Source organism: Paroedura picta, chromosome 2 (assembly GCF_049243985.1).
Source record: "Paroedura picta isolate Pp20150507F chromosome 2, Ppicta_v3.0, whole genome shotgun sequence".
Taxonomy (NCBI): Eukaryota; Metazoa; Chordata; class Lepidosauria; order Squamata; family Gekkonidae; genus Paroedura; species Paroedura picta.
Window position 1 is genome coordinate 46,459,952 of NC_135370.1, and position 13,422 is coordinate 46,473,373.

Here is a 13,422-nt window from a genome sequence, read left to right on the forward strand (position 1 = left end):
CTCTTCATCATCTGTTATAATTTCACTTTCATGCCCTCGCAGTGGTCCTACAGAGTCTCTACTCTTTTTCTGTCCGTCTCGGTTACTCAGATCAAAGGACCAGCAGATAGGAGGACCTCAGATGAAGTTATCAACCTCTCCCTATCTACTGGGGAGTTCCCAGAGGTGCTGAAGGAGGCGGTGATTCACCCTTTAATGAAAAAGCCATTCTTGGACCTACGGGACCCAGACAGCTACTGTTTGGTTTCAAATCTTGTGTTCCTTGGTAAGGTAGTTGAAAGGGCCATGGCAGACCAGCTCCTAGCATACTTGGAGGAAACTTCGGTCCTCAAACCATACCCGTCTTGCTTCCATCCTGGAGACGGTGTTGGTCACCTTGGTGGATGATCTCCAACGCCAACTGGATCAGGGTGATTTGGCCATACTCATGATGCTCAGTCTGTCAGCTGCATATGATGTGGTCGACCACGAGTTGTTGGCCCCCTGATACATTTACCAGATGATTGGAAGCTGTGGCTAGATGGTTAGAGCAGAGTTGTATGAATCTCAGCCCCTCCAAGACAGAGGTTATGTGATTGGGCAGAAAGGTGGCAGGACAGAAAGCGTGTCTACCTACCTTGGCCGGGGTTCAGTTTAACATCTGGTCCTCAGCAAGGAATTTGGGTGTGACTCCGGATTCCTCCTTATCTATGGAGGCCCAGGTCACAGGGGTAGCTTATACTGTGTTTTTCCACCTGTGCCAGGTGAAGCTACTAGCACTCTACCTGTCCCTGGACTGCTTGGCCACAGTGATCCATGCAATGGTCACCTCTAGATTTCTGGATTTCTGTAACTCACTCTAAGCAGGCCTGCGCTTGTTGTTGACCCAGAAACTCCAGCTGGTACAGAATGCAGCTATTAGGGTCCTCACTGGGACACTGTGGAGGGCCCATATCTAGCTTATCCTGAGGCAGCTGCATTGGTTACCAGTTATGGCCCAGATCAGGTTCAAAGTTTTGGTATTAACCTTTAAGGCAATTCACAGCTTGGGTCCAACCTGTCTGAGGGACGGTCTGTCTCATTATGCTCCCTGCAGAGCAAACAGCTCTGCGGGTACTATTCGGTTGGAGATCCCTGGCCCTAAGGAAGATTGATTGCCATGACCAGGACTGGGTTTTTTGGGGGGCCCCAACCTGGTGGAATGAGCACCCAGGAGAGCTGAGGGTCCTGATGGAGCTATCACAGTTCTACCAGACCTGCAAAATTGAGCTCTTCCACAAGGCCTTGGGTTCAGGCCAGGGCCAGTATCAATGTGACCCCTCTTGAGGCTGGGCATTTACATCTATGCACTCCACCCCTAGGTCAGTCTGCTTGGGAGGCAGGGGTTATTTGGCTCCAATCTTGGGGGGGGGGGGTTGTCAGGGTTTGTATAGGGGTTTTATGGTCTATGAGATTTTATAATTGTAAGCCGCTTTGAGTCTCTTGAGAGTTGTGGGATATAAATTAAAAATTATGATTATTATTGTGTAGTGACTTCACTAGTCAGCTGTGGTGGGAGGTAGTGGGAGCGGGAAAACACCACACCTGCTCTTTTTCTTCACTGCCACCCCCCATTTTACCTCAGCCTCATATTCCTGATCCCTGCCAGTTTCTATTTCTTGACAGGTTCAACCACATAATCCTGTGTGCATGTTACCCTGCTCCTACCCCTTGAGCAGCATCCTGCTTTCCTCCCTTGCACAAGTTGCTCATGGGACTGATAAAAGTCTTGGACAAGCCAGCTGGCTCCTGAGCTGTATAAGACTCCCCTCGTCTATAGATTTTTATACTCTTCTTCTTGCAAACTATTTTTGGTGGCAAATATGTTCTTCCCTTCTCTCATCTGTTCTCATAACAACCCTTTAGGATTAGGTTAGCCTGAGAGACAGTGACTGGAACAAGGTCACCCAATGGGCTTCTATGGTATTATGGGAATTTGAACTTGGACCTCTGATACTCTTAACAATTACAGTATTCTGCATTCTGTTTTGCTCAGACTTGCTACATATCTTCACAATGGCTAATCCCGTTCCCTCTAGCTTTGAAATGTTATTGATGAAGCCTTCAAAGAGAAAGCATGAAACAGGCAGGCATTTCTTCACCATGCTCAAGGTTCAATAAAGATGTCTTGAGACCATGCCTGGGTCCAGTTCAGGCAAAACCAAACTAATGTTTTAATTAGGTTTTTCTTCTATGAGTCACTTTTAGATGAAAAACTACATAGGATTAAAAGTAAATAGGTTTGTGTCTGTTATATCCTCATAGGTCCAGAGAATGCCTTTTCTAAAACTACCCAAAGGCACTACCTGGTGTTGAAAAAAAGACCAAAGAGCTCAGTGGGAGTATAAATAGAGCAAGTAAAAGCTCTCAGATTCAATCCCTGGTGTTTTAACTTGGCTGGCATCAACATATCCTTAGGCAGGGTTTCTGGCAGGGCCTTCTGCATTTGACTCCCATCCATGTAACTCCTGGTGCTAGGTTTGCCAGCTCTGGGTTGGGAAATACCTGGAGACTTTGTAGGTGGAGCTGGGAGTGGATGGGATTTAGGGTGGCAAGGGACCTCAATGGAGTATAATGCTATGGAGTCCACCCTCCAAAGAAGCCATTTTCTCCAGTGGAATTGCAGTTGTTTGCTATGCTGGCTCCAATATTCATTTCAGTGGAGTTCTTACTTAATTGATATTGCTTTAATGGCCAACTAGCCACAAACAGTATCACACTGAAACAATCCTATATTATCCCCTTTTAATTATTGCCAACAATTTTTTTGCTGCTAATAATAACATCTGAGTTAGATTCTGCGAAGATACCATTTATAAGATATAAACTGCCCAAAATATTTCTTTCTTAAATTCTCCCTAAATATCTCTTCCTTAAATCCCCCCCCCCCAATATGTCCCAACTTCTCATATAGTTTGTTTGGGTTAAAGCTCAACAGCGAAAGCTTGTTTTCAATTACCTTTTCCCAATAGTTCAGTAGAAGATCTTTTCTAATAAGATTTTTTCCTAATAAGACTTAGGGGCCACTTGTTAGACATGAGCATCTTACGATATAACAAAAATGATCTCTGCCATTCTAAAGCTTCCAGAGATTCCTGATTTAATTCCACTCTGAGAGCAACCCTAGAGACACAATTTGGCCTGCCTGATATGCTGTGGGGAAATTGCATTAAAGGTTGGTCAATTGCTTCATCTACCACATGAATAAGAAAGAATTATTTTTTACATTATAGCCAGAGCAGGAAACCGGCCAGAGAAGCAGTAAGGCCTTTGGATGACAAAGGAATAAAGAGATTGCTAACGGGAGATGGGGAGATGGCAGAGAAGCTCATTGACTTTTGTGTTTCTGTGTTCATTGTGGAAAGCGTGGGGCACATACTCATGCCACTTCTCCTGTTTTCAGGAAGGAATTCTGAAGAACTGAGCCAAAATGAGGTAACTGAAGATGAAATTCTAGACCTGCTGCAGAAATTAAAAATCATTGTCTCCAGGTCCTGAAGGCATAAACCCAGTTGCAAGTTGCTGTGTGTCCCCTGCTCACCCTCCTACTGTGGACAACGTGACAGCAGGGAAGGTCCAACTCTCTGTCCTGCCTGGAGCCCAGGGGTCATCCACACAGTTGCAGGTGACTATATCTCCCTGGGTGATTGCTGGGTAGGGCAACCATGCCCAGCAGCTATCGACATGGTTGCAGGTGGCTGCGCATCCCTAGGCCACCTTATTACCCCAGTATTATACTTGGCTGCTGCCTGTAGCCTTACTCTTCCCAAACTAAAATAGCTGTGCTGAGACTGATATTCCCACCTTTAAGTATTCACCTACAGTCCCCCTCTCTCCACTGAAATATATCTAAGTAACAGAAAGATAAAATGTTCAATAAGCAAATTATTCTTTGCTAATGGAGGATGACTGGAAGGATGTCAGCTTTGGGATCTGTGATTATGATTAATTCTTAGTAGCAAACATGGCCTTGTGCAGTTTGGAGACAAGTGTATATCATCGTAACAGCAGAGATGGAATGAACTGCTCAGATTAAATGTCTAGTGCCACAGAACAGATGGTGTGGCTTAGGTGTTCATCAATAAATTCATTACATGTCACTGTCAAGAGACAGGCATAAAATTAACTTCATGAGGATTCTGGGAGAATAGGAAAAACCAAGGTCTTTGTAGAAGTGGCAGTCCTATACTAGATAAGAGGCACCAAAAAGGTGCAACTGTGTTCTGAAATAATGCCAGTCTTCTGAAAAAAACTGCCAGTGATACTTGTTTGGGCTAATGGCTTTTTGGCTGAAGGAAGACAAGAAGAACAGGACATCTTAAATAAATCAGTTAGTATGTACACCCTTCCTCAGAAATTTGAGGAACACTAGATCTTTTACAACCAGATTCAGAAATTAATGTCACTTTCTTCAGTTATCACTAATATCAAATGCTCTGACAAAAGTGACCAGTGCAGATGTTGTTGCAGCTGACGATCCCAGCAGATGTTTAACTCTACAATATAAATATTGTAGTGCAAGACAGGAGGATAATAGATGCTTTCGAATTATGGTGTTGGAGACGAATGCTGTGAATACCATGGACAGCCAAAGTTACCAAGAAGATAGTTTTAGAGAGGAACAAACCAACTATGTCATTAGAAGGGAAGATATTATGGCTAAAGCTCGCTTTGGACACATCATGTGATCAAACTTGCTAGAAAAATCATTAATGCTCAGCGTGGTCAGCGGCAAAAGGAAACACGGTCATCAAAGGATCCACTGGCTCAACACGATCAAAGCCGATACAGGGATGACCATGAGCCAACTGAAAGAAGCAGACATGGTGCAATATTACATTCTCTTTCTGGTTTAGTAGAAAGTAGCTCCTGTGCTCTTGTACTTAAGTGTCTCAGAAGTGTTGGTTTTTTTTTTTTTTTTGCTGGACCTGGACCAGCTACAGTTCCTCAAAAGCAGGCCTCTGATGTGAAACAAAGTTCTCAGGGCCTCCATTCTCACCAACTGAGATAAGGAATCAGCTTCAGTTCAAAGGATGGGGAACATCCTCCTCCAAAAGAAGTGATTTCAATAAACGGAGGGCCCCAGTAGACAAAATTTGTTTCAGCTGAAATCTTTCAGCAATTAAGTACTTGGAGGAAAAAATTACTAGGCTTCATGCTCCACAATGTACCAGCAGAAGAATTGGGTTGGCTGGTACGAGGCCAGATTTGGTGGAAGGAAGACGCGACTCAGCATTGGCTTAAAAATGGCCACAGCTTTTAATCAAACAACCTCCCACGGAGGGTTGGCGCTACACCAGGTGAATGAGCCTTACCTAGGCAGTCCGCTGACTGCCCCACCCACACAACCCGATAAGAAGTCCATCAATGTTCCCCGCCGGGAATACGGACTTCCAATCAGGTTTCTAATCATTGGAGATAACTCATATGGAGGGCCAAAGGGCGCAAACCTCCTTGACTACCTCCAGAGTCATCTGGTCAATTAATGAGCCACTCTCGCTGCCCCGCCGGGTCAGCTGGTCACTCATTAGAACCACCTCGTTAAGGAGGTCCCAACCCCTGAGGGGAGTCCGATCGCATACCGGCTCCCCCAATAGGCTCATTCTCCTGTGTTCCAAACGCTGTGACTAAAACATTGCAATCAAAACATAAACAATTAAACCATACAACATAATGGGTGGGAGGGTGGGATTGCTCGCCCGCACTCCAGACAGAGGCAGGGAAGCAACGGCCAACGTCCTCCCGGGGCGTTTAAACCCCCGCCCGAGGCTCACGCGCCTGCCGCCGCGACCCGCGCCCGAGCCCCGCACGAGGAATGCCGAGCCGGCGCTTCCCCACTCGCCCTCCCCCAGCCAACCAGCGGCACCAGTAAGTCCCTGCCGCTTCATTGGCTGGTACGAGGCCAGATTTGGTGGAAGGAAGACGCGACTCAGCATTGGCTTAAAAATGGCCACAGCTTTTAATCAAACAACCTCCCACGGAGGGTTGGCGCTACACCAGGTGAATGAGCCTTACCTAGGCAGTCCGCTGACTGCCCCACCCACACAACCCGATAAGAAGTCCATCAATGTTCCCCGCCGGGAATACGGACTTCCAATCAGGTTTCTAATCATGGGAGATAACTCATATGGAGGGCCAAAGGGCGCAAACCTCCTTGACTACCTCCAGAGTCATCTGGTCAATTAATGAGCCACTCTCGCCGCCCCGCCGGGTCAGCTGGTCACTCATTAGAACCACCTCGTTAAGGAGGTCCCAACCCCTGAGGGGAGTCCGATCGCATACCGGCTCCCCCAATAGGCTCATTCTCCTGTGTTCCAAACGCCACTGAACGAAGAATTCGATCCCGCCAACCCTCAACTCCACATAACCATTCAATAAGAGCCCAACGGATATCATTTAGCCAAATGTCATGCCCCCAATCGGATAGGTGTATTCCATCCGCTCGAAACAACGCTCCGAGCTGACTATCAATGTCAGGGTGCCTAACAACACGGCCTCCCCAATTAATAACAAAACTACAAATAGAACGATTAATTTTAGCTTTTGCCCTATTAATGATCGCTGCCTTCTTCATGGAACTCCAGACGCGCCGGCTCAAAAGTTCTGACCATAGCAAAGTCGTCTGGGGCATACGTTGCTGCAAAACCTTCAGATCTTCCACCATGATGTTAATCAATTGGCGACCAGGAATCTTTGGTATGTCGTTTTCACCCAGCTGAACAATCATTACACTCGGCATCCCCCAACGATAGATAGCTTGGGATGCAACGTCCAGCAGGTATCTCCATCTCAGGCCCCGATGACCACACCATGTAATGCGAAGGTGGTGATCCAAACCAAGATGACGGCCCCAACCAGAATTGACTGCATACCGGCTGGCCCAATAGATGATGCTGTGCCCCAGTACCAACACTGTCCAAATCGAAGGGCATATCCCTGGAACAATGAATAGATTAGTGAACCATATCTGGGCGCAGGTACCCTTTATAGGCTGCTGAGCGCCACCGCCCAAGTTTCATGATCTGTTTTGTGGAAGCCCCATCTTGCAAAGCCTGCGTAGCGGCCCCAATCCTAAAAGAATGTGAACCAAATTGTCCAGCAGGCAATCCTAGCTCATTCAGACAAAGCCTGAGAACTGCCATAAACTGAAATCGGGAAAAGTACGACCCATCCCGATGTATCAATAACGGCCCAACAATATCTGGGCGAACTTTCAAAAACTTAGATACCCATCGTACCGGACAAACAGGTAAGTCGTGCTTTCGGATGTGAACTGAAATACCCTTGCCCAATTGATCTGTTTTCGATTTCTGGAGCCAAATCAACAGACCATCCCCATGAAGTGTTACATCATGTAAGGCAACTGTAGCTGCCCCTGCCCTAGTACGAGCCGGGGACAGCAGCTCCCCACTTCGAAATGCTCCGTAAAAGGCCAACGAGAAGGCCGCCCCTGTAAGGTAGACCTCATACTTATTTAAACAGATGTGGTGCAACTTCTGCAGCAACCTCTGTAAAATATTCTTTGTAATCGGGCGCCTAGCATCTGGGATCCCAGGGGCTTGACGTCTCCAACCGTTAATGGCCCTTCTTGCCAAAAACGATGATCCCGGATCCCAACCCTTAAACAGTTTGCTATAGAAAGAGAGTCCCGCTAATTGGACTCTAATAGTTCTATGTGATGCCCCACGCTCCCACAGATGTGCCATGTAGCTCAGCAATAAACTTTCCTTCATAGGCCAGTCCCCCCGGCAGCCTAGTGTTCTGCAAAATAGAAGGAAGTTTTTGGCAGCTCCCAAGTACGATCGACGTGTAGATGGTGCCACAGAGCCTAGCACGGCCTGTAAAATCATTCTCGGCCAAGTGCCCACAGCTCCTCTGGAAAGACGTCTGGGGCTGCGTTCGCACCCGGGGCCAACTGACGGAACCTCTCGTCCTGCAAACGAGAGAGGGTGTCGGCTATTTCGTTGTGGACCCCGGATACGTGGCTGGCCACAAACGTAACGTTAAACCTCAAACAAGTCAAGACAAGTCTGCGGAGCAACCTCATAACTCGCATTGACTTTGAACTTTGTCTGTTCACTATATGAACCACAGCCTGATTGTCACACCAGAACTTTACCCGTTTGTTAGCAAACAATGAACCCCACAACTCCACGGCAACCAAAATTGGGAAAGTTTCTAAAAAGGTAAGGTCCCTACGCACTGCTGCATCCCAGCAATCAGGCCAACGTCTTGAACACCATCGGTTTTCATAAAATACCCCGAATCCTAGGCTCCCCGCAGCATCTGAGTAAATTTGTAAACTATCCTTAACTGATAAAGGAGATTGCCATATGGCAACCCCATTGAACGTTTCCAAAAATTCCCTCCAAACCGTCAAATCTTCTTTTATGTGACGGGTCACCCTTATGTGGTGATGCGCTTGCTTCACTCCAGCAGTGGAATGCGCTAATCGCGCACAAAATGCCCTGCCTGGTGTTATCACCTTACATGCAAAGTTGAGATGTCCAACCAAGCTTTGCATTTCCTTAAGGGTACATTTCTTCCTCCCACACATTTCTCCCAACAGCCTTCTTACTTTTATTATTTTATCCTGGGGAAGCCTGGAGGTACCTTCAATGGAATCAAGTTCGATCCCCAAATATGAAAGGCAAGCTACCGGTCCCTCTGTTCTCCAGCCGCCAATGGAACACCAAGCTCTGCCGCCAAGTCCTGAAACGTGGCTAGCCGCTGTGCACATGCCATTGAACCTCGGGGCCCCACAAAAAGAAAGTCATCCAAATAATGAGTGACCTCATCAAACTGCCCCTTAGCCTTTACCGCCCATTCTAAGAATGTGCTGAACGACTCGAAGGCTGCGCAAGCCACAGCACAGCCCATTGGCATTGCCTTATCCACGTACCAGCTACCTTGGAATTGCATACCTAATAGGTTAAAATCTGTCGGGTGCACTGGTAACAGCCGAAATGCCGATTGAATATCGCATTTAGCAATTAACGCACCAGGCCCATTGGCCTTAACCAGAGCTACTGCCTGATCAAAAGGCGCATATCGCACAGAACATAATTCGTGTGGTATTCCATCATTAACTGAAGACCCCCGTGGATAAGACAAATGGTGGATAAGTCTAAACTCCCCTGCTGCCTTCTTAGGCACAACCCCCAACGGAGATACCCGTAAATGAGGGATCGGTGGGGCATCAAATGGACCTGCAATATGCCCTTCCCTGCACTCTTTCTCAAGCTTTTTAGCTACCACCTCAGGCATTGTCTTAGCTGATTTTAAGTTTTCAGACCACGAAGCCTCTCGTATCGCGACATAAGGAATCCTAAAGCCTTCCCGGAAACCTTCTGCAAGGTATTCTGCTGCCCTTCTATTGGGGTATCTGTGTAACCAAGCCAACAAGTGTGACACACTTACCGGAGTGGGGGCGTTGGATAACAGCACCTCAGGAATGGACTTAAGTGGTTTTGGCAGCACAGCAGGTATGGACCTAAGTAGTTTTGGCAGCATTTGAAGATCCAGCAGTGCCCGACCCCCCTTCTTTTTTACTGAGAGGCCGGGCCCCTCGAAAGGGCATTGATGAACCACCTTTAGTACATGCTGGAAGAGCATGACCCCCTCCACATGCTTCACATCTATGATCGAAACGGCAACGCCGCCGCCTGCATCCTTTATTATTAAAATCCCAACATGTGAGACCAAAAGAACGCTTTCCTGGCCCACCCTGTTGGCTGCGTTCCCTGGGACGCCTGGCTCCTGACCAAATTGTGACCATCCATGTGTCTAGGTGCTTTAAGTCCCACCGTGCATCCGGATTCTGCGAAGCTAACTCCCGGAATGCACGGTCATACTCAATTGCCCCTTCATCCCCTGCTATGTCCCGAGCCTCCAATATATGCGCAAAGTAGCGGCCCAAATGCCACCCTCGCTCGGGATAAGATCCACTGACTAGGATCAGATATTCAGCAAAACCCTTAAGCCAGTTATCAAAGGACCTTTCAACGAAAGGAGCATCCTTCCGCCGTTTCCGGTCTTTTTTGCTACCGGTGTCCCCGATCTTTTCTTGACTTTTTAGGAGAGAAAAGAAATCAACAAAATAACCCTCCAGAGCCCGCTCACGGATCTTAGTCCGCAAGTGAACACTTGGAGGCGCATCAGCCGTCTTGTATTTAACGGGAGGGGCCCTATCCTTTTCCGGCACTCCAGCTTCATCTAACAGCCATTTTGTGTTTGTCCTACGAAGATCCATCCATTTCGGTATTCCGGGCACAAAAGCCCCTTCAATCCAAAACCAGCCCTCCCGCCTGATTTCCGTCCCGTCATCCCACTCGGAGGACTCACCCGACGACGGACTGCTGCGCAGAGACCGCCGTCGTTTGTGCCCTTTAGATTTTGAATTCCTCCCATGTTTTGTTCCAACTTGTCCTGCATGTCGCACTCCTTCTTTAGAAGTACGGCTCGTCCCCTCTCCTGAAGTACTGGATGGGCTGCCTTGAGCCCGACCCTTCCCTTTGACTTTTGCCCTAGACATGTGCTCCACGGCCCTAGCATAGCCTCTCCAGTAAGTATCGGATGATTTGTCTCTTAGCACCTGTTTACTAGCCTGTGAATCCCCTTCCTCCGATGAAGCGGATGTGCTCTCACTTTTGCCACCAAAACTACTAAAAGAACCCTCACTAGAACTTGTTAACTCTTGAACTTCCTTGCTTTTCCTGATCCTGGCACTCCTGGAACCATGTCTGCGATTGGCATTCGCCTTCTTATTTCTTCCTCTTCCCCGAGTTTGCCGCACTGGGGACTCACTATTAGAAGAATTTGACATTGCAGGACTACCCCATTTTGAGGCTACTCTGGACTCAGACCGCTCCTGTTGTTGACGATCCCGCCAACCCTCAACGAGGAATGCAGAACCGGCGCTTCCCCACTCGCCCTCCCCCAGCCAACCAGCGGCACCGGTAAGTCCCTGCCGCTTCATTGTTCTGTCCTCCATGTCCAGTGGCTGGGAGAATGTCCATTCTGGCCCACAGTTAAGGTAAACTCTTAACACATACATGCTCTCTCTTAAAGCAAATGTGTTACTGGAAGCCTCAAAGTTTGGTACGAGAGAAAGGGGGAGGCAATTTTTGTTCTGATTGAAAATATTTAAGAGAACCCAAGATCCAAGGAACATCCCAATTTCACTAAGAGTAAAAAGATGCATTTAGGGCGAGAGATTTATAAAATTACACTGTGAGAGATTTATAAAATTACTATAAATTAGGGTTACATAGCAAGTTTTGATTGATTCATTACATTTATACCCTGCCCTTTCCCAGAGACTTACAAAGGATTAAAATACATAAAACATTAAATATTAGTTCATTTAAGTAGTAAAAATTTAAAATAATGAGGGTTATACTGGGATTTTGATTTCTTTCAATATCTCAATTGTAAAAATATGACAAAATCTTTGTGAAAGTTGCTTACCTTGCACCAACCTCCCAGTCAGAGTTTATTCAGCAGAATGAGAAACTTTTTACCCAATTGTAACTTGATGTAAATGGGGGTGGGGAGTATCTCTGAAGACCAGTTTTACCTCACAAGAAAAATTGACTGCAGCTCTTTCTTGGCTATTTACTTCTTATTTGAAAAATAAACTATATAGTCTTCTTTAGTAAGAATAAATGTTTACTTTCAGACTAGAAAAAACGTTCAGACGTAAAGCTTTTAAAAGTAACTTTCTTCTGAGGTAAAACTGGTCTTCAGTGATACTCCCCCTCATTTACATCAAGTTACAATTGGGTTCTGTTAAACTATTTGACATTCACAATAAAGAGATATTATTTTACATTTTATAAGCCTGATTTATAACCTGAAGAGGGACACTCTCAATCTAGCTCTCACTTTCTTACACACCAAATAAGTCACCAACTGTCAAAGTTAACTGAAATGGAATTCTCCCTTCATGCATCACCTCAGTGACTGTCAGTGTGCATGGAAGGATGCAAGAACAAGAATCCCAACAACATTCATAACCCTGCCCTTCCCTCAGAGGCTCAGAGTGACTCCGGCCCAATCTAGTATTGGAAACCCTTCAGAAAGCAACCATATATCCTCTTTTCCCAGTCAATGTTCCAAAAGCCTTTTGAAAAGTTGCTCTGTTTAAAGAGATCTGCTAAATGTCCATGAGGACAGGTAGCCCAGAAATGCAAGCCTTACAGGGGTAGTCAAACTGCGGCCCTCCAGATCTCCGTGGACTACAATTCCCAGGAGCCCCTGCCAGCATTCCCTGGAGGGCTGCAGTTTGACTACCCAAGATCTCTTTGCACATGAAAGCAGTCTTGCTCTCTGAATCCTCTCCTAGGGATTTTAATGAAATTTATCGGTTACAGTAAAATTTGGAGCATATTTTTCTAGTGTGCTACTCTTTGGTTCTAAAAAGTGAACAAAAAATAAAATAACAATCGCACCCCACTGAAAACACGACAAGGTTAACTACAAATGTTCATTATACATTATACATTTTGAGTTCGTACTAAAGTGTGAAATAATCTAATCAGAGCTTGCCATTGCTCATTATAACATACGCATTATGAATTACTTTGTCTTCAGAAATGTGGTAAAGTGGACTCATTTTCTCTCTTCTCCCTGATCTCTTCAGTCTCCTGAGATGAATTCAATTTTCACCTTATTCACGCACTAATCTTTTATTTTTCCAATAGTCTTTTTTCTTTGCCTTTTACAGAGCAGAAATTATCTTTTCAAAGTAGAACATAAAAAATAGGATTCAAAAAAATCTAGCCATTAACATAGACTGACACTGGAGGAACTGTTAATTTTAAGCATGGAAATGTGACAAGATTTCATATTTTGCCAAATTTTTATGTAATCAGAGAGCATTGTTGTAAAGCTGTGGATGAAAAGCCTCACAAACCAGCCATTAAGATGATTGCTTTATAAGAGTATCCATTTTTGTATACTCTGGCTCTTTGCGAAGAAATAAAAAACACTGCCTGCATTTCTAAGAATACTTGTCTTTGAGAGGTTTAAATAAATATATATATCCTAATTATTATAGAAATATAGGTATTATTTATCAAAATATTGATTCTGCAAAAGAATAAATAAATACCCAACCCCCAAAAACAGCACTCAGAAAATATTTGCATTGTATGTATTATGGATAATGTTTTAAGTGTGATTTTAATTAAGCATACTGGCTATAAATTAGATAACTGTGAAAACGTGCATAGCAGATTTTTTTTTGGGGGGGGGGAGTCCCCAAAGAGCCTCCCTGTGTGGCATCCCAAACTGCTGTTCAAAAGTATAGAGATGTAAAAAGGAACGTAAAAGTGGCATGAGAAAGGTACACCTCATGCAAGGGTCTCCAACCTTTTTGAGCCTGTGGGTACCTTTGGACTT

General features: G+C 45.6%; 1 long non-coding RNA gene across 1 annotated transcript in view; it reads right to left on the minus strand.

Moving 5' to 3' along the window:
* Positions 1-11,918, minus strand: part of LOC143828650 (uncharacterized) — a 28,933-nt gene extending 17,015 nt beyond the window's left edge. Inside the window, exon 1 of the long non-coding RNA XR_013227796.1 lies at positions 11,488-11,918. This is a non-coding gene — a long non-coding RNA (uncharacterized LOC143828650). The remainder of the gene's footprint in view (positions 1-11,487) is intronic.
* Between the last annotated feature and the right edge of the window lie 1,504 nt (positions 11,919-13,422).